This window comes from Mirounga leonina, unplaced genomic scaffold (genome assembly GCF_011800145.1).
Source record: "Mirounga leonina isolate KUSES-001 unplaced genomic scaffold, KU_Mleo_1.0 Mir_91, whole genome shotgun sequence".
In the NCBI taxonomy this organism is placed as follows: Eukaryota; Metazoa; Chordata; class Mammalia; order Carnivora; family Phocidae; genus Mirounga; species Mirounga leonina.
Window position 1 is genome coordinate 34,218,671 of NW_023270839.1, and position 20,677 is coordinate 34,239,347.

The 20,677-nt window shown below is 45.3% G+C and overlaps 1 protein-coding gene and 1 long non-coding RNA gene across 3 annotated transcripts in view; both read right to left on the reverse strand.

The window, feature by feature from the left end:
- MYO1E (myosin IE) overlaps window positions 1-20,677 on the reverse strand; it is a 193,375-nt gene that overhangs the window by 116,235 nt on the left and 56,463 nt on the right. The gene's annotated exons all lie outside the window — the stretch shown is intronic.
- On the reverse strand, window positions 14,708-19,962 carry LOC118003642. Its single transcript, XR_004677376.1, has 2 exons — window positions 15,532-19,962; window positions 14,708-15,336 (listed from the first exon to the last, which is right to left on the reverse strand). It is a non-coding gene; the product is annotated as an uncharacterized LOC118003642 (long non-coding RNA).

Here is a 20,677-nt window from a genome sequence, read left to right on the forward strand (position 1 = left end):
TAACATTCCCATGCCACATAGAAGGAAACAGACTCCCCAACTAGTAAGCAGCAAAGGCAAGATGTGGACCCAAGTCTCTATGATTATGAATTCATTCAAACATCATGGTTTCTTCACATTGTCTCCCTGGCAACTTTACTGGGTATCTCCAACTGTTAAGTTTAAGATGGCCACAGAATGACAGACTGTCTCCAAAACTGAATTCATCATTAAGAAGACCTACAGTCTTTGTTAAAGAGCACTTTCTCTTAGCATCAAAGACTAAAACACGGGAGTGATTTTTTTTTTTTAAAGATTTTATTTATTTATTTGAGAGAGAGAGAATGAGAGACAGAGAGCATGAGAGGGAGGAGGGTCAGAGGGAGAAGCAGACTCCCCGCCGAGCAGGGAGCCCGATGCGGGACTCGATCCTGTGACTCCGGGATCATGACCTGAGCCGAAGGCAGTCACTTAACCAACTGAGCCACCCAGGTGCCCGGGAGTGATTTTTTATTTGACGCATTTCCTGTATCTAGTTGGTCACATATACCTTTTCCCTCCTTTACCTCTCTGTCCCTCCTTCCCCCAGGCAATGATATATGGGAACTCATTCAACCTTCACAATCATCCCCCATACTGTATATATTATTATCTCTATTTTACTAATGAAAAAAACTGTTAATTGTCCAAGGTCTTCTAATTGTAACTTCTCTGTCTTTAATGACCCCCACCTTACTATTCCTTTCTCCTTTCTCTTCCCCCATATTACCCCCCCACCACACACACACACACACAAAACAATTCAGATGAGATAAAGGGAAGGAGGGAAGGTACCTAGAAAGGGTGGGAACAATCAGAACCTTTGGGGGAAAACTGACCTGCTTGGATTGTCAAGGACAAGATTAGAATCTACCCCATATGAAAGCTGGGCCAGGGCTGGGCTGGGCAGTTCTAACACAGGGTGAGAACTTTGTCAGGGAAGCTAGGGATTCTAACACAGGGTGAGAACTTTGTCAGGGAAGCTAGGGACCGAACATAGATGCATGGGCTCTCATCCTTGCTTGAAAGTTCCCCACAGTGAAACAGAAAACGGTTTTCTGTTTTTCTACAGGGGACAATCGAGTTTGATCATAGCTTGACTTTTCTGGAGGTCTTCCTGTGGAATACAGCTGCGGACAGGCAGCAAGCGGGAACACAGTGGGAAATGGTTATCATTTGACAATCCTAGACAATGTCCCCGGAAGCAGAAGCTAAACGTGACCTTCAGACCACAAACCGCTGTGCTACAATTGCAAGAATATGAACTGTATTTCTGGGACAAATAACCTTGACCCCTTCGCTTCTTCCTCCCACTCCTGACGGGGAGGCTGGGGGCAGGACTGGTTGCCATGCGGGCTGAGAGGAGAAAGGACAGCGACAGGGACTTCCCCATCTGTCTGAGAAGGGCCATTTCCTTCAGCTAGCAAAGACCTGGCTTACCAGGCTATCCCCTCAACAAGAGTCAGCTTCCTTCTCTTCTGTGGGCTTCTTTTTGGGTAGGTAGCTCAACTTTTTGTTTCCACACTAAAAATAGGAACATTTTAAACAAGTAGGGGTACTCAGCAATTACACATCCTACAGTTCTTAAAGAGCATGGCATCACTGAACAAAGGAAGGAATATAGCTGATGAGCCAGCTAAGAAATAAAACCAAACATGAAAATCACAATAATGATGATGATAATGTTACTCTTAGCCCTGACAGTTATTACAAATTATGAGGGAGGGAGCTATTTCCCATTAATAAGGATTGAATGTAGACTTTCCTGGGTCCACATTTGGTTTCCTTTCTCTTTTTTTAGATTTTATTTATTATTTATTTATTTATTTATCAGAGAGAGTGCGCACATGAGCGCGGGAGGGGGGGACCCTCAAGCAGACTCCGGCTGAGCGAACAGCCTGACACAGGACTCGATCCCACGACTCTGAGATCACGACCTGAGCCGAAGTCAAGAGTCCGTCGCTTGACCCACTGAGCCACCCCCACGCCCCTCCATATGTGGTTTCTAATGACAATTCAGTTTATTAAAAAGCAAGGGATTCACACACAAGTTCTAGAAAGTGGAGTATACCCATGTCCACATAATGGCCTGGTTTGTTCCTCACATTCAGGAGGTGGCACCAGGACACAGGAGTCCGTCACGCAGAGGAAGAAGCCCGCTCGCTGACTCTCGGACTTTAAAAGGTGGAGTGTCCCTCACTGGTGTGTGTTTACCAGGGTGGGGACCAGGAAGAGCAAAGGTGAGTCAGCACACTCACTGTTTCAGTCTCCACTGAAACTCTACCTACCCTCAACCCCCCACCCCCCGGGGGCGCGCGGCGAGGGGTGGGGGGAGCCCCTGGCTGCCACAACCACAGTGCTGAAGACACTCTCACTAGTGTCTCAGTGAGCGGTTTTCTTCTTTGGTTCACCCAGGAGCAAGGAGGAGACCATACACTAGGTAACTACAGTCTTCAATGCCTTTCAGACACCCAGAAAAGGGAGGCCATGAAATGCGCTGTGTATATACAATAGGCCTAGTATTGGGCAGGGCCTGGCTGGCAGGAGGTGATCATAAACATCTTATCCTCTTCCAGGAAGAGTATACTGCACAGTATTTTTATCTTTTTTTTTTTTTTTAAAGATTTTATTTATTTGACAGAGAGAGACACAGCAAGAGAGGGAACACAAGCAGGGGGAGTGGGAGAGGGAGAAGCAGGCTTCCCACGGAGCAGGGAGCCCAATGCGGGGCTCGATCCCAGGACCCTGGGACCATGACCTGAGCCGAAGGCAGACGCCCAACCAACTGAGCCACCCAGGCGCCCCTACTGCACAGTATTTTTAGAGAGCAATGTGGAAATAGGTATCAAAATTCTAGTCACGCAGACCAATATATAAACAGTTACTTAAATAAAAATAAAACTCACACTCTCTTTGTTCCAGCAATTATTTTTAGGAATTTACCTTAAGATATACCAAGTGTGTGTGCCATGATGTATGTACAAGCCTGCTCACTGCTGCAAAGTTTGTGATGGGGAAAACTGGACCCATGAATAGGGCGGGACGAGAATATGGCAGACCCTACAAAGGAGTTCCGGCAGTCGTTAAAAGGAATCTGCTTATGCTGACATAGAAACATCTTCAAGACACCCAGTTTCATGAAAATAGCAATCAGTATGTGGATTGAAACACAGAATAGGGGCGCCTGGGTGGCTCAGTTGGTTAAGCGACTGCCTTCGGCCCAGGTCATGATCCTGGAGTCCCGGGATCGAGTCCCGCATCGGGCTCCCTGCTCGGCAGGGAGTCTGCTTCTCCCTCTGACCCTCCTCCCTCTCGTGCTCTCTGTCTCTCATTCTCTCTCTCTCAAATAAATAAATAAAATCTTTAAAAAAAAAAAAAAGAAAAAGAAACACAGAATAACTGCCATTGTCTGAAGTTCTTAAAAGACGTGTGTTTAATTGCTTTCTTGAAAAATACACACGGTTCCATTGGGAAGAAAGCCTGGGGTTTTGGGAGAAGGGTGACTTTTACTTTCCATTTTAAACTTTTCTGCAGTTTACTTTTTTTTTTTAATCATATAGGCATGTGTTAGTAAAATAACCAAATAAATAGAAATGTTGAAAAGGATGCCAAAACATTCGAGAATTTTCTGGGGGCGGTATTGGGTATTGATGGGCCTAGCCCAAAGCTGGGATCATCATTGTAAGCCTGGGTTCTGTGCCTCTTCCAGGTTTGAAAAGTGGATTGGGATATGTTGCCTGGATGACAAGGTATTATCATGCCTGGGACGTTTAGCTGGTCCATGAGCACAATAGGATGGCAGATCTGATTTCCAAAAAATCTAGGACTACTCCCACTGTTCAAGTATATCACCCTAAAAGGCAGATAAACCATATTCTGATTGTGAACAATGGACAATGGGTAATGCTCTGACCTGCCTTTGAACAGGGCTTGTTTTTTAATGGGATTTTTCTGTCCTAGTGAGTCATAACAGGAAAGGAACAGAACTCTCTGTTGTACTTTAATCTTTTAATTGACAGTCTAGGGTTTCTACCTTTTGAAGTTCTGCTATTTGACTGGAATGAAACACTTCTATGGCAAATGATGGGGAGAAAAAAAAAATCAACCATAAATATTTGTTTCCTCTGAGCCCAGCCCTATAAACCCTTACTGGGCTTGCAATGTCTTTCAACTTTATGGAATTTAGACTCCCCCACTGTTTTGGTGATGTGAACATGTATGTTTGAAGCAAGCATGTGTGGGTGTGTTCAACTGCAGTGAACAGAGTGCAAAGAAGAGTTTCTGGTAGAGTAGGGGGAGTGGGGATGCGGCAGCCTGTAGCCACAATTCCCTCAATCCTTGGGGTAAATGGAACTAACATTTACTGAACCCATAAAGATGTGCTGATGCACTTCACATGATCTCATTTAATTATCAGAGCCCTGCAAGACATGAGTATTATAATCCCTCTGTCACTATTTCACAAATGGTAAAGTGAGTCCCGGGATTATAACGTACCAAGTTGCCTCTGCTTGGAGGGGCTGGGGAAGGGAAAGTGCACTGGGGGGTTGGCACATCCAGTGTGGGCGGTCCTCAAGGAATACAGAAGATGTGCTCATTAGTTATCATTCACGTTAAGTACATGTGACCTGACTAAAAGTTCCATATTTGTGTAACATTTCCACTTACACCATCTCAGTTAATCCCTGTGACAAAGGGCCAGGGCTGACTTCCTTGCCTTTGTTCTTTCTGCTACACCACAACTCACTTCCAACAAGATCGTCAAGGCCAAATGTAGACAGATGCTGGCTCCAGGATCCCCAAGGCCAGCAGCCTCCTAGCCAGGGTTGGCCCGAGTCAGTCTTCCTGGAAGCAACTAGAGCAGATGTAATTTATTATCTAAACAAGGACACTCTGAGTGCAGAAGAGAGTGATGTTAATAATAAAGCTGGAACATGAGGCATGAACTGGGCTGTCTCGGGCTGCATGGCTGTATCTGTGACCAACTTGACCTCTGAAAGTCATGGGCAGCTTCCAAAGACCGGCCCTCCCAGCGGGGATCCTGTGCAACTTACCCACCGGTCCCTCACCAATCACTCAGTCTCTCAGACCTCTGAGCGGCCTGCTCAACAGAAGGAGGTTCCCAACATCACACGAACCTCCAGGGGCTGCCATGAAGGTCCTGAAGATCAAAGAAGACTGCCAGTGGCCCCAACCCCCAACGCTTCTCGGGGTAGAATTGGGCAACGTGTGGATGGTACATGCCAGGTGGGCAACACTGAGTGGGGGAGGGAAAAAAGGTTTGTAAGCAAATAATGAGAGATGGTAAAGTGCCCAAATTTTAATTGCATATATGACATTTTTCTATAAAATCTCTGTGTGTGGAAATATGGTTGTTAAAAGGTTGCAGTTGTTGTAGTTCTACGTGTCCTTTCTGTATGGTTTTATTTTCCTACTGAGCATTTATTTATAAAATGTGCACACACAGATATTCTGGTTTTCAGTGAAAAAAGATCAGACAAGGGACAGGAAAGTACTGTGAAGTGAAATGAAACACACACAAACGACACTATTTTCCCTATTTTTTATTAGTCCATGTCAGCTCAGGTCTCCGATTCTTGTTGCCTATCCCAGGTTGCAGCTATAGTAAACTCTTCTTTAAACAGCAAGAGGCCCCCAGCAGGAAAAGCAGCAGCCTTTCTTTTACTTAGTCAGCCTAAAATATTGCTCCCAAAGGACCCTTTTCTGTATCAAGGAACAGTTCAAATCTAAGATGTTATAAATGAACACTTAACATAGTTCATCAGTTCCAAGATGCATTTTCTTCATATCCTAATATTCTGAAATTAGGATGTCTTTTTTTTTTTTTTAAAGATTTTTTATTTATTTATTTGACAGAGAGACACAGCGAGAGAGGGAACACAAGCAGGGGGAGTGGGAGAGGGAGAAGCAGGCTCCCCGCTGAGCAGGGAGCCCGATGCGGGGCTCGATCCCAGGACCCTGGGACCATGACCTGAGCCGAAGGTAGACGCTTAACAACTGAGCCACCCAGGTGCCCTCTTTTTTTTTTAAAGATTTTATTTTTATTTATTTGACAGACAGCGAGAGAGGGAACACAAGCAGGGGGAGCGGGAGAGGGAGAAGCAGGCTTCCCGCTGAGCAGGGAGCCCGATGCGGGGCTCGATCCCAGGACCCTGGGATCATGACCTGAGCTGAAGGCAGATGCTTAACCAACTGAGCCACCCAGGCGCCCTGTCTTTTTTTTTTTTAAAAGCAATCTCTAATCCCCAACACGGGGCTCCAACCCACGACCCCAAGATCAAGAATCTCATGCTCCATGGAATGAGCCAGCCAGCCCCCCAAGATGTGTCTTAATAATCAACGTTGTGTCACAGCTTAACGGACACTGGTTTTTACTTTCTGGGTTTTGTTTTGTTTTTTAAAGCAGTAAAATAAAATAATGATGGCTCTTACAACAAGTAGTATCTTTGGGTTGATGAACTATGGCGCGTAACACTTGGAAGGGGCCAGGCACTGTTGCATGCACTTTACAAGTATTAAGTCACTGTATAATAGCATCAAAGATACAAAATATTACAAAGATTCACATTATTCTGGGAGCATCATACCATGCGTCAATATCACTTTAGGAACGGCGTAGTTTTACAGGTGGGTTGATGACTGCCCGGTTCTAGAGGCTTCACTGTGAAAATGTTTGCAGCAGCAAGGTTTTTTCCTCTCTGATTTGTATCTCTTTCAACCTTCAGTGTTAAGACTATTTGAAGCAGGAAGGTCCCTACCTCTTCGCCCCTCCCAAGTACATCCACCTTGGGGGATTACAGGGAGTTGTGACCTTTATTCACAGACAATATCCTCCAGAGTTCCCTAAACCCAGAGTCATTTTCAACCACTTCCACAACTTTTCTATACCATTCCTATGCTCCCGTTGTTTCTATGAACTGTCCTTTTTCATTTGACTAAATCCTCAACAATCATCTCCATAAAATCACCAGTTTGGTGTGTTAGCGTTACTTCTTCCATATGTGTTAAAACAATAATGAAGGCATTCAATTTAAAATAGACACTGTGGGGCGCCTGGGTGGCTCAGATGGTTAAGCGTCTGCCTTCGGCTCGGGTCATGATCCCAGGGTCCTGGGATCGAGTCCCCCATCGGGATCCCGGCTCAGCGGGGAGCCTGCTTCTCCCTCTGACCCTCTCCCCTCTCATGCTGTTTCTCTCTCGCTCGCTCTCTAAAAATAAATAAAATCTTTAAAAAAAATAAAACAGACACTGTGGGGTTGTCCATACCACTCTCACTGCCCATCTTGGTGCCGCGTTTCATACGTGCCATTCTCTCCTGGGCCCCTCTTGCTAATTTCTTTCTTTTTTTTTTTTTAAAGAGTTTATTTATTTGAGAGAGAGAATGAGAGAGAGAGAGCATGAGAGGGGGGAGGGTCAGAGGGAGAAACAGACTCCCCGCTCAGCAGGGAGCCCGATGCGGTACTCGATCCCGGGACTCCAGGATCATGACCTGAGCCGAAGGCAGCTGCCCAACCAACTGAGCCACCCAGGCGCCCCCTCTTGCTAATTTCAAGTCTAACCATAGGTTACGTATGTATGTATGTATTTATATTTATTTTAGGTAGGCTCCACACCCAACATGGGGCTTGAACTCACGATGCCCAGTCATACGCTCTACTGACTGAGCCAGGCAGGCGCCCCTAGTCACAGGGAATTTAAATGGCTTCTATTCTATTTCCCAGATGTATTGTTCTCTGTTGTGGAAAATCTTGGCATGGGAAGACTAGATTCCCTTTTGGATAGTAGGTGAGAGCGTAGGCTTTGTTTTCACAAGTAGAAACGACTCTGTATTCATGTTCCAGATCCTCTGCACTTTCCATCAGGGAACCCAAGACCCCTCCTCTAGTCTTCTCTCCTCAGGAAACCCTCCAACATTTTAGTGGTCCCCCAGGATGAGGGCTTGTCTTGAGGCTAAGGAGGTAGTTTTCTCTTGGGCATCTGCAATTTATTCTTTCTCTCTAGGGAAGCACTATCTAGAAAGCTGGGAAGCTGGGAAGCACCGTTCTTTCTTTTTCCCTCCCAATCCCTAGGAAATCTAGGATGGTGGCTCTCACCCTTTTGGGAGAATATTCTTCTCACACTACGGCCAATTCTCGTTACATACCAGCACTGCTTTGAACATTTTGTACGTGATCATTTATTTGCTCCTCTTCACCTTACCAGGCAGGGAAACTGGTAGCACAGAGAGGTTAAGTAACTTGTCCAGCTGTTTCAATCCCCGGCCACCAGGCTCTCGAATCTTTGTGTTTAACCATCACACCTACTGCCTCTCATAATAAGGTAAGTGGCTGCTGCAAATGGCAATCATTCTAAAGTTAATAGTAATGACGTCATTGCATGTTTATTGCCCACCCTGGATCAGCCTCTTTCATCTGCACAACACCACGGCGCAGACACTTTTATAATTAGTATGGAGGATACCTTGTGCAAAGCCCAGCACCAAGGAGCCCACAGAGCAAGCGGTCTGGCTCGAGCATGGCCCTGCACGAGTCAGAGAAAGCTCGGTGCCATGGCATCAGCCTTGGGAGCACATCTGCTCCCTGCCGTGTCCCCAGCGGGCAGGGTAGTGCCCGGTACCTGGCTGTGCTCCACCAAGACTAGTCAGATGAATGAATTCCAGGCCTCCTCAGCTCATCTCAGGACTAGGTGCCTCTCACTGTGGCTGTCAGTGGGGGAAATGGGGCTGTCTGGGCCCAGAGTCTGCCCCAAGGAAGAAAGAAGTTTCCAAAGCGTTCCTATTGTCTCCAGCTTGGGAGATCAAAGGGAAGAGATGTTGCCAATAAAGACAACTCTCCTTCTCTTAATCATCCATTGTCATCCAGGCAGGTAAGGAAAACAGGCTAGTCTGCAAGCAAGGGATGAGGACACTTCATGCTACAGCATAAAATGAATCAATTGTATGAAATCCCCTTATAAGACAAATGCTAGTTATACTTCTGCCTCTATTTGTATATTTTAATCAAACAAATGATGATGCGTCACACTGATGTCAGTCGTGGTCTATGCCGCTATGGCTCTGTGAGCTTGACAACATCCTCAAGCATTTACCAATCCCTTCAGGGGCCTGCTGGTCAACAGTCCTGTTTTCAAGTACAAAGGTTGGGGAATGCACTTCCTCTTACTAATCCCGCCGTTGATTAGAATCAACAGACTTGAGTTCAGCGATGAGCTCTACCTCTGTGACCTTGGGCAAGGTCCGTTTCATGGAATTTTATTCTCCACAATTAAGGCAATCTATCAAATACTATATACCTAAGTGTGATTTAGGGTTTGTGTACCTCTACCGACAGGACTTTCATTGATAGATAAACCAAGAAAATAAAATCTTAGCATAGTACACTACATGTCCCAATTTTTGGTTTGAAAATTATAGTCCCTGAAGCAACGGTAGCTGTTCAGTAAGTTTCTTTAACTGAATTCAGAAACCAAAGTCATAATGCAGGCAGACCGGCTAGAAATACCAACACCAGTGATTCTTGTTCCTATCACTGACTGAACTGGAAATAAAAGCAGGGAGGTAATCGAACAACTTCTTGACACATAAAATGAACTATTGCTCTGTACCAAGAAAGAAAAAAAAATCCTAATTTAAATGCTGTTCTGCGAAAAAATAAATACGCAAAGACTTGCCAGCAGACTGCAGCAGAGTTGATATCAACCTGATTAAAAATAGTCTCCCAGGATTCAGTATCATTTACACATCTTTCCATACTGATTGCAAAGCATGCATTATTTATGTCATGCAAAATGGCGGAGGTATGACAACCCAAGATAATCAACTGATTTTGTTTTTAATATTATTTAATTTTGCTGGAAAATGAACTCTTTGGGCATATCTGAATGAGACAATTCAATGGAAAAAAAAAAAAAAGAGGTCGACAGAATTCTTTTCTTACCTAGATTTTTTTTTTTAAAGCCCGTGTAGAAACACCAAAAGGGAATAAAGAGTAGGATTTTAAGTGGAAGTGCAACAGGTAAGGTGTTGATATGTCATCTCCTACTTAGGGGTGCTATTTCGGGATGTGCTAAGAGAAGGATCAGGAATGTGATCACCATGTCTCAGAGACATGGGCAGCCTTTGTCATTGACTAGCCGTGGGAATACTGCACCTAGAAGCAGAGCTCACGGGCTAGGGGCGTCCCCTGAGCACACAGTCACCAGCCACCACTGAACAACAAAGAGGTGAGAAAAGCCTTCCACAGCTTCTCCTGTGTTTGGCATGGGCACATCTTGACCCTCTGCTTGCTTGACCTGGCCTGATCTGTGGCACCCAGATTCCATGTTCCTCTAGGAGCAAAACACAGCCATAAGGCTTTGGGTCTAGGAGCTTTTTGGGGTGGAAACAGGGCATGTTTACCAGATCCAGAAAGCTCTGGGGCTCCTAAGATGCAAACCGATAGGACAGGAGGGTTCTGGGGGCGCGTCGGGGGGGGGGGGGGGGGGGGGGGGGAGCCACCAGAGCAGCCACGAATCCACACTGCCGATCAGTGTCACCGACCACAAAGAAGGCTCAGAAGAGCTCCAGGCATGAAGATAAAACACTCGGTCTGCCCTCCCACTCCTTTTTCATCACCTGACACAGGACACAGAACCCACCCTACCTTTTCTTCTCAGGACCCACACCTTGGACTTCAGGAAAGGACCAACAGGGCTGGGCTGAAGGGATTCAGAAGGGGTGGGGAGAATCCAGTGTACACCTGATAAAGCCATTAAGAGCCCCAGGGTAGACAGCGAAGCAGGCGTGGCCTCCTCATGCCCTGTTCTCGGCTTCTCTCTCAGAAGCCACACCCGGACTGCAGTGGGTCAGCACCAGGGCGTGGGTGTCTGCATAGCAAGGAGGAGCAGAGACAGATCTCCTCTTGTATTTATGTGTCCCTTGCCTACAGAACTTCAAGGGGCTTACCCCCTACCTAATGTGCCCCCCCAAGTTCAGTAAGCAAGTTATGGGGATGAATTTGCAATCAAACCAATTTGGAAGATCAGCACAGCTTCACTCCGAGCTTATCCAGGCCGCCCCCGTTAAACTGCGTCTTTCCAGGTTTGTGGGAGGCCGCCCACTGGTAGACTCTGCCTTCCTCTGACAGCTACAAACACAGATTTTTAAAACTATAGAAATTGGGAAGGGGGGTAAAGAAAAGCAGAGGAAGAGAGAAAACCCTCTCTCTCTGAGGGGAAGACATTCTAACTGAATAGAGATCTTAGTACCCCTGCGACTAAAAAGATTTTTAAGGAAGTTAAGTGCTTCAAGGCTATTTGGTAAACACAGCATTGCAAGGATTCCACTCTCTCAGCCTCAGTTTCTTTTTCTGTAAAATGGGGACAATAACAGTGTCAACCACTCAGGGCTTTTGTGGGAATTAAATAAGATCACGCATGGAGAGTTCATGTTACACTGTCTGGCCCACCGTAAGTGCAAACTTGTCAATAACATAAGTTGTCAATAATAGCAAGTGAACTGGGGACACTGGGAGCCAGCAGTCATCCTCTGATTGGATCTCTGATGTTTCAAGAAAGAACCAGGACACTGTCTCCTGGAGCTGATAAGAAGATACTAGCAGAGACAGGATTCAACAAAGAAATGCGGAACTTTTTTTAAAGTTTCACGATGCTCAAGCGATACATAATCGCACAATATGTGAGACATTTGAACCCAGACTCTGAGAATAGGGATCTATGACAGCAGAGCAGAAAAAAGGCAGTCGCTGCCAGAGAAGACACGTAGGGCATGGAAGAGGCTAACTAAAAAGGAAGCCTACAATGAAGAAGTACAGTAAGGACCATCTGAGCAACAGATTGATACCTTATAGGAAAAAAGCAAAGGTATTTAAACCAACTACAAAGGAAAAAGGGTAAGGAAGGGGCAGAAGGCTTCTATATTTATATTCTGAATCCTAATATTTTAGAGCTGGAAGGGGCCTCCAAGCTTTCCCCAGACTGGTGAGGAATCTGAGACCCAGGGAGGTGATGCATGCCCATGGTGCCAACTACTTAGTGGTAAAACCAGCACTGGAACTCAGGTCTTCTGGTCCCTAACCAGCACTTTATTTGCAGCTCTCTGCAGCCAGCCCCTCCTGAGCAAACCTATCACCCACAGAGCTTCTGGAAAGAACAAATAAGTCTAGGCATATAAATAATTTAAATTTCTCGGGCGCCTGGGTGGCTCAGTTGGTTAAGTGTCTGCCTTCGGCTTTGTCATGATCCCAGGGTCCTGCGATGGGAGTCCCGCATTGAGCTGTCTGCTTCTCCCTCTCCCCTTACTCTCCCCCCTCCCCACCTGCTCATGCTTTCTCTGTCAAATAAATAAAATCTTAAAAAAAGTTTTTTTGGGGGTGCCTGGGTGGCTCAGTCGTTGGGCGTCTGCCTTCGGCTCAGGTCATGATCCCAGAGTCCTGGGATCGAGCCCCACATCGGGCTCCCTGCTCCGCGGGGAGCCTGCTTCTCCCTCTCCCACTCCCCCTGCTTGTGTTCCCTCTCTCGCTGTCTCTCTCTCTGTCAAATAAATAAATAAAATCTTTAAAAAAAAAAAAAGGTTTTTTTTAATTTCTCAAATAACAAACATTATCATATGTGAGCCTTGACCCTCTGGCAATCAGACTGCAGGAGGGTGCTGGTGCCCATTCAAATATTAAATATTTGAAGGGCTTAATTTCTTAGTTTTTAATATTAAGATAAACAGAAATAGAAGTTTTAAATGTGCCTTCCAGGGGGTTATCTTGCCTGCAAAAGTACACAGACCCTACACTTTGGGGACCACTTTCCTGGGACCCCTTGCCTTCCATCCAAGATACAGGCCTCTAGTTATGGGTGGCGGTGAGGGGGAGGACGGCAAAGTCCTGGCATTGGCTTAAAACTCAGAAGCAAGTAGGTAAAGGCAATCTCCAGAATATGGGGGGGAAGTTCCGCAGAAACTGGAAAGCTATAATCTAACTAGAGATCTCTGGCTGTAGAATTCCATGGTGCTCCTTCCAGTAGGAACTCTGTGCTGCCCTGATCACTAAAATTGGAAACAAAACACAAGCTAACCACGTCTGATGTGATTACAGGCCATGGGTGGGTCCCACCAGCTTAAAGTTCACAACTCCAGAGAACATCCAAGAAATCCCATTGCTCACCATGTTCTGCAAAATGTAATACAGCATCGAAGGGGCAACCCCTACCATCAAGAGGGGGGATCCACAATGTTTAGGGAACACAGAATGGGCACGGCTTTTCTTGAGCACCTACTATGTATCAAACGCTACGTTAGGTGCTTTGTTTCCCTTGGTCTCAAAAGAATCGTAGAACCAGTGAGGTACTCTGATCCCCATGTAAGAGATGAAAAACGTGGCCAGAGAGAGTCACAGAGTCCAGATGTGTCCTTGGGTTTGGTGGGTTTAGAAACCCACAAGCAGCTTCCTGGGAGGCTATGGTGGAAGACAAAAGAAGTCGATTCTCCACTTTGGGAAACTCCCCCAAGGCTGACGCGCCGTCTGACAGCAAGGTGTCCTGAACGGCCCCCAAAGCTGCCCTTAGGTCCCACATGGCAAGTCGGATGAAGGATGGCCTTGGCAATGGAACAGAGAGGGCACTGTGCACTCAGGGGCATTTCAGGCGCACTGCTAGGACTGACTCATGGAAGGATAATGGGTGCTGTGAGAAGCCTCACTGGAGCTCAGAGGCCAGAGGGTTGGAACTACCCTGTGACCCTGTACCTCCGCTTCTGCCCCTGCTCCATCTCCCTTCACAGTACCTCTCGCAGCCAGCTTTAAAGACGGAGCCCCAAACCGTGATCTTCACCAAGTGCCCGCTTCTCAGTCAGCGTTCTTTGGGGAAGAGAGGACAGCTTCCCTTTGTGGCAAAGGTGCCTCTTGCCCCAATGAAGACACTCGAATATGTTCAAAATAACCTCACAGAAATTCTCACTCGGACAAAATAGGCAAGACAGACGTGAATTGCCAAAACGGTTCCTGCTAGGGAACCTTCAGCCCCGCAAAGTCAAGAGCAAGTAGCAAACTCTGGTCTCCCTTGAAGTACGGACAGGAATGGGAGTTAAGGGGCTGGGACTCACACCCACAGGATCCCCAAGGCAGTACTGAGAAATCACGTTAGACAAGGAATTAAGACAAAGTGAGACCTGCTCTGTGTTGGGCAGAAAACAGGGCACTCCATTTGGGGCAGAACAGTGAAGAGACGATAGGTATCAGCATCGCCAACCTCACAAAGAGGATTGTGCCCCCAAACTGCAGCAAGACCACAAATGGATTTGTAAACACATTTGCATGGTTTCTGGTTGCAAAATTGCTGAGAGAATTCAACCACACTCTGCTCCCAAGTGCACAAAAGTCCCTTTTGACCCAAGTCCCAGACCCAGAATATGAGGACAAGTGCCACCAGCAGTCCTAATATGCTCTCCTTGGCTGTGACCCCTTCTCTTCCTGGGAGTTGGGTCAAAAGCACAGCGTTACTTACTAACCAAGTGACCAAACCCCGGGGGTTACCTGGAAGTGACCACACATCAATTAGGGTTCACTGGCATCAAAAGCAAAAAGTTTCACCATTTGTTTGATAGAATTTGGCTTTAAGATACAGAAGGACCTGCTGGTTTCGCATTTACAAGAAAAGCTCATTTTGACTTTTCTTTTTAATTCAGTGGGGCAAGAGTACAAAGGTTCGGAAAGAGAAATAGCTTAAAATCCTGAGAAAGATAAAAGGAAAATGATTTAAATTAAACATGCGGGAAACATTAAAGAAGAGAAAGACATAAAACAACCCTAGAGATCTAAATATACAACATAAGAAAAGTTTGTTTGATCATAGAGCAAGTGTGTGAATAAATAAAATAAAATACTATAAATGCTCTCAAGGAAAAAAAAAATAAGAAAAGTTTCCTTCAGACTTCCTCTCTAAGGAAACCACAATTCACAACTCTTTCGCTTGGTACAGTTCACAAGCTTAAGTGCCTATATTCAGCTTTGAAAAACCTATGCCGATTTCTCTAGTTTAAAAAAAAATGTAAGTGAACCAATCATTGACTGTTGGTGGGTAAATTTTGTTCGGTGGGTAGGTTTATTTTGAGTGGCTGTGAATAAAGGTAAGGGTGATTTTATTTTATTTTATTTTGTTGTATTTTATTTTATTGGACATTTAAACTTTACACCCTTAAAAAAGAAAAAAAATCCGTGGTGGTTTTACAGGGCTCAGCTTTCAAGAGTGGTTTGAATATTTTTAAACATACTCAATTGGCATTCCCCTGGTCTCCAAATCAAAACTCTGTGCCACCTTTTCTTTTTTTTTTTTTAAAGATTTTATTTATTTATTCATGAGAGACAGAGAGAGAGAGAGAAGCAGAGGGAGAGGCAGGCTCCCAAGGAGCAGGGAGCCCGATGCGGGACTCGATCCCAGGACCCTGGGATCATGACCTGAGCCGAAGGCAGACGCTTAACCATCTGAGCCACCCAGGCGCCCGTGTGCCACCTTTTCTTAAAGATATTTTTTCTGCAGCACTTTCTGGCTATGGGTAAGTTTATATACTTTCTGGTTGTAGAGCCGTTGTTATTATTATTTAAACTGACATGAAATGCACATCAGCGGGCAGACATAGGAGTCATGAAATTAACTGTTTTCGGGGAACAAAAGTAAAGTTGGGCACCAGGATGGACAAACATGCGCAGTGCTACAGATGGGGATGGGAGGCCTAAAACAATGTGTCGTTCCTTTCTATTCTGTTTTGCCCCATTGTGTTTTGAATAGACTGAATTACTGCCCAGCTTTGGGGCCCAGCCTCTGAAAGGCCCCATTGTAAGGGATATGTTTTCCCCCAGTAGAGTTAAGGTTGCTGTAGTAAACTTCACCATGAATTTCCTCACCAGTGTGATGAAAATCTCAACTGAATTGTGACATTACTATAGTTAGAAACAAGACTGCAAAATGAGCCTGGCTCTACCCATTTAGGGGGTCTTTTCTTATCTGAACCTGACCCCCGCTCCGCTGCCTAAGTCGTCCACATGGCCAAAGAAGGGAGTGAATTTCTAGAAGCCAGAGCTTGAGAATCGAACCTGCAGAGTATAAGGGAGGGTCTCTCCCACTGGCGTGCAAGTGGATGGGAAAATGGGAGCTTGCAGACCAAGGCAGAGGCCTTCCAGTTCATGAGCTACCTCAACCATAGAGTTGGCTGGGTTAGGAAAGCCACTTTTCTGTTGCTGAGCAGGGAGGGATGGGTAGCCAAGGTCCACATGCCACAGGAAAAGAATAGGTCTGCATTTCTTTTGGAGAAACAGTTCAGGATTCAGCAGTGCCCCTTTTATTCTGCCATGAGGAAGAGGCAGAAAGCAATCATCCCAATTTACCAGATGGCACACTAAACTAGAATGAACCTCCTGTCCAGTGAACTCCAGTGTATCAAGCAACATTCTAAGCTATTCACATGTATGAACTCATTTACCTGTCCCAACAGACCTAGAAAGTCAGCATTATTATTAATCTCCATTTTAAGGATGAGAAAGACCAAGCTCAAAGAAGTTACGTCACTTGCCCCAGATCAACACCAGTGAGCAAATATTCTCCTTCCAGAATCTATACTCAAAATCCCTTCTTTATCGAACTTTTCCACATGTGGCACTGGGTGTTCGGATCCAGAGCTCTGGGGCTTAGGAACAAGAAATGGGCCAGGAACATCAATCTGAGAGTCCTCCACTGGCTACTAAAAAGTTGTTGCCATAGACATGCATGAGATTGTGCAGGACAGGAAGCAAACAGGAGATAAGAAAACAAAGGATGGGAAGCACTTCATTCATTCATTCATTCATTCCAACAGTTATATGCCTCCTAGAAGCCAAGCACTGTTCTTCTAGGTGCTGGGGTAACACTTGCAGACTATACCAACGAGGCTCCTGCTTTCATCACGCATACTTTCATTGGTGAGGCAGAAAACAGTTAGGATATAGATAGATAGGAAAAATAAAAGCCGCCAAGTGAGGCCAGAAGGCCAAGGCTGAGTACTTGCTTGGCACTGGACACAGGAAACAGGCAGCCAAGATGGAATCCCCATCAGAGGGTGCAGCCCAGGTCACGCAGAAAAACTGTCTTCCTTCCAGAGGAAACAGGCCTAAACTCCCGTAGTCAGATCCCCATCCAATGAGAGAAATAACGCCACCTCTAATCTGTATATCGCTTCCAGTGCCTCGCTACTTGGCTGTTTATCATCCCATCTGAGTCCTAAAGCAGCTCCGAGAGGCAGGCAGGGAGCAGGTATGATGATCTCCATTTTACAGCCTGGATCAGCTGGCAAAATTTCCCTGATATTTTAGAGGACCCCAGAGGAGTGGTGGGAGATTTGGGGAGGACAGGAGAGCAAATTTCCGGTTGGGCTCATCAGCTTTAGGGAACATCCCTCTGTTTATCTGTCTAGCATGATAATGGCTATGTCACTCATGGCGGGATATCATTAAACTGGGCTGTGGGTCTCTCTGCGTGCTGCATCTCGCCTACTTAGAAATAAAAGAGGGGGCCAGAGGAGGGACCCAGAACCACCAGCAGAGCTTGACTGCTTTTAAACCTGGAGACAGGGGGAAAACAAACAGCTCTTGAAAAACACAATTTCTAAGCTTACTTAAAGGTGGCGATTCCAGCCTGAAAGCCTCTCAGCTGGGTAATGCACCACCCTAAAGAAAAGGCAAAATTATCAAGGCACAGGCCCTACTCGATGCCAACTTCTAAGTAAAATGAGGCATTACAGTAACTCAGCCCACAGCGATTTCCCGTTTTAACCGATGTTTCCTGTTTTCTATGCTGGGCATCATAAGGATATTCAGAACCAGACCCAGAGTTCACAAGCCGTCCCTTCACTGGGCTACATTCTTTTCTGTTCACTCATCGCATTATGTGCAACATGACAACCCAAAACAGATCTGTTTTCCTACTGACCTCAATTTGCGACCACCATTACTGCTGCTGAAAGAATTCTTGGCTCTGAGGGGCTGACTGAGATGGGGAGAAAAGCCAGCCCACTCAGCAGTCGCCCAGGCCTGCTGCCCTTGAGATAGAATTGGGACCTGCTTGGTTGGTGTCTCTGCAGGAATCGTCCACAACTGGCTGGGAGGATTTGATTTAGGAGTCAGGAGAAGAGGCCGAAAGGGGACAAAAATCTCTTTCCAGCCCTTTTGGCTGATTGCTGACCCATCCCAGCATAGAGGAGACAACAGATTTTCTGTTCATTTTGTGTGTTTATGATCGTAGAATAAGAAAAGTATGGTTTTTTAAAATCATTTTTTAAAAATAATTTTGCCATTTCAGAAAAGTTACCAAAAATATACAAAGGATTCTCCTACTTGTTACCAACTGGTAACATTTTGCCACACTTGCTTCCTTTCTGTCCCCCCCTTTCTCTTCCCCCCAAATATGTAGATTTTTTATATAAACCAGTTGAAAACAGGTTGTATACATCATGCCCTCTTGTTCCTTAACACTTCAGTATATATTTCCTAAGAAGGGGCTTTTCTTATATAACCACAGTAAACAATCTCAGGAAATGGAACACTGATAACTGTAGATGCCATACTTTTTATATAAGTCAATATTCCAATTTCATCAATTATCCCAATAACGTCCTTTGACAAGATTTTCTTTTGCTTGGTGCCAGATCATCATGTATTGCATTTAGTTTTCTGTTTCTTTAGTCTCCTTTAATTTCTAACAGCTCTTCAGCTTTCCTTCATCCTTCATAATGTTGACATTTTCAAGAATTTGGGCCAGTTATTTTATAGGATTTCCCTCAGTTTGGGTTTGTCAGATGTTTCCTCATAATTAGATGCAGCTTTTGCCTTTTTTTTTCTTTTGGCTAGACTTCTAGTCAAGTGATTTTGTGTCCTTCTTAGGGTATCATGTCTGGAGGTACATGATGTTTGTTGATGTTTGTGGGTGATACTCATTTTTGTCACTTGGCTAAGTACTGTCCCATTTCCCCACTGCATAACTTCTATTTTTTCCTGTTGTAACTGCTAAGCAGTTTGTGGGAAGAGACTTGGAGACTATGTAAATATCCTGTTCCTTATCAAACTCTGACAACCAGCTTTGATGGAATTAGAATTTTAAACCCACTTATTTGGCATTCGAGGAGCATGCATTATTCTCAGATGCTGAGTGTTTCAGACAGACAAGGGCTATGGAGCATCTATGTGGGCTTCTCAGGGGCATTGGTAGCTGGTTTCTTGACACCTGCTGGGTTCCAGAGAGGCTGAGGTTGCTGGGTGGCTGTGCTCTCCATCTGTGACAGTGAGTTCCATCTACCTCCACAGGGCGTGAAATAATGCATTCCTAGAAGCTGAACTAAAAACCAGAAGTACGAGTCAAGGGGATTCTTAATGGCCCAGGCAGCACCATGGGAAGAGGTGTACAGGTAAAATCGGGTCTGCCCATATGCAAAGCTATTATTATGTGAGGATGTTTATCTCTGATTTCCTTTGTCAGGGTGCCTAGGAGCCTCCTCCCCACCCTAATCCCATCTCTCCTCTCTTTAGCTCCAATGCTGTTGAATGAACATCTATCTACTTAAATGGGACTTGGAGGAAGTTCTTTTGGACCAGAAAGCTTAAAGCCAGGTAGGGAGAAGTGGGTTGGGGGTAAAGAACGATGTGAATGAAAAGGATGAAGTCCAACCAGTCAGTTCAAAGAGGCTGCCAACAATTGTTCTTGAGCCACAAACAGGGAAGACTTTTATGTCCAACCTTAGATTCCAGACATTCTTGTTCCCACAAGGGAATCTGCTACCGCCTGGGATAGTCCTTAAACATTTTCTTTTTGTTGATAATGATTGTGTGGAAATAGTACCTCAAAGGACGTTATTATATAAGAACCACCAGCAGGGGCGCCTGGGTGGCTCAGTCGTTAAGTGTCTGCCTTCAGCTCAGGTCATGATCTCAGGGTCCTGCGATCGAGCCCCACATCGGGCTCCCTGCTCAACGGGAAGCCTGCTTCTCTCTCTCCCTCTCCCACTCCCCCTGCTTGTGTTCCCTCTCTCGCTGTGTCTCTGTCAAATAAATAAAATCTTAAAAAAAAAAAAAAAAAGAGCCACCAGCTGATGGCCGCTTCCACAACCAGAGCGGCCAGAACAGAACCTCGGATGAAGCCCAAACAGTCTGAAGGGCAAGTTATCGCGGAAATAAAGACCAATGAGTTTATCTGGAGACCGAAGATTCTCCTTGCCCTGTCAGTATTAGAGCCACATGAGTTAAAAGCCTGGAGCCCATTTCTAAAAGGGATGTGTAGGTTAGTGATTTAATAGTGCTGAACCAACACTGGAAAATTAAGCCTTATGCTTTCCAGATAAAAAGTTTCTATCTAAGATTTATTTTTCCCCTCCTAGCTAGAATCATGAGATATAAAGTATTGGTAGCGTACTCCGAAATTCTGAAGGATTCATAAACATAAACAGGAATTGGCAACATGAATAGTAATTTCAAGGATGGTATTCTTTCCAGAACAATTGTACTCTGTGGTCTTTTTCCTCAACCACATCCTATGTTTTTCACCAATTCAGTCACTTAACCCAGGCAACAATACCTGTGCTGGGTACTGTGCCAACCCAATGATTTTTTTAAGAGATATAAAGGCTTACAAATTAATG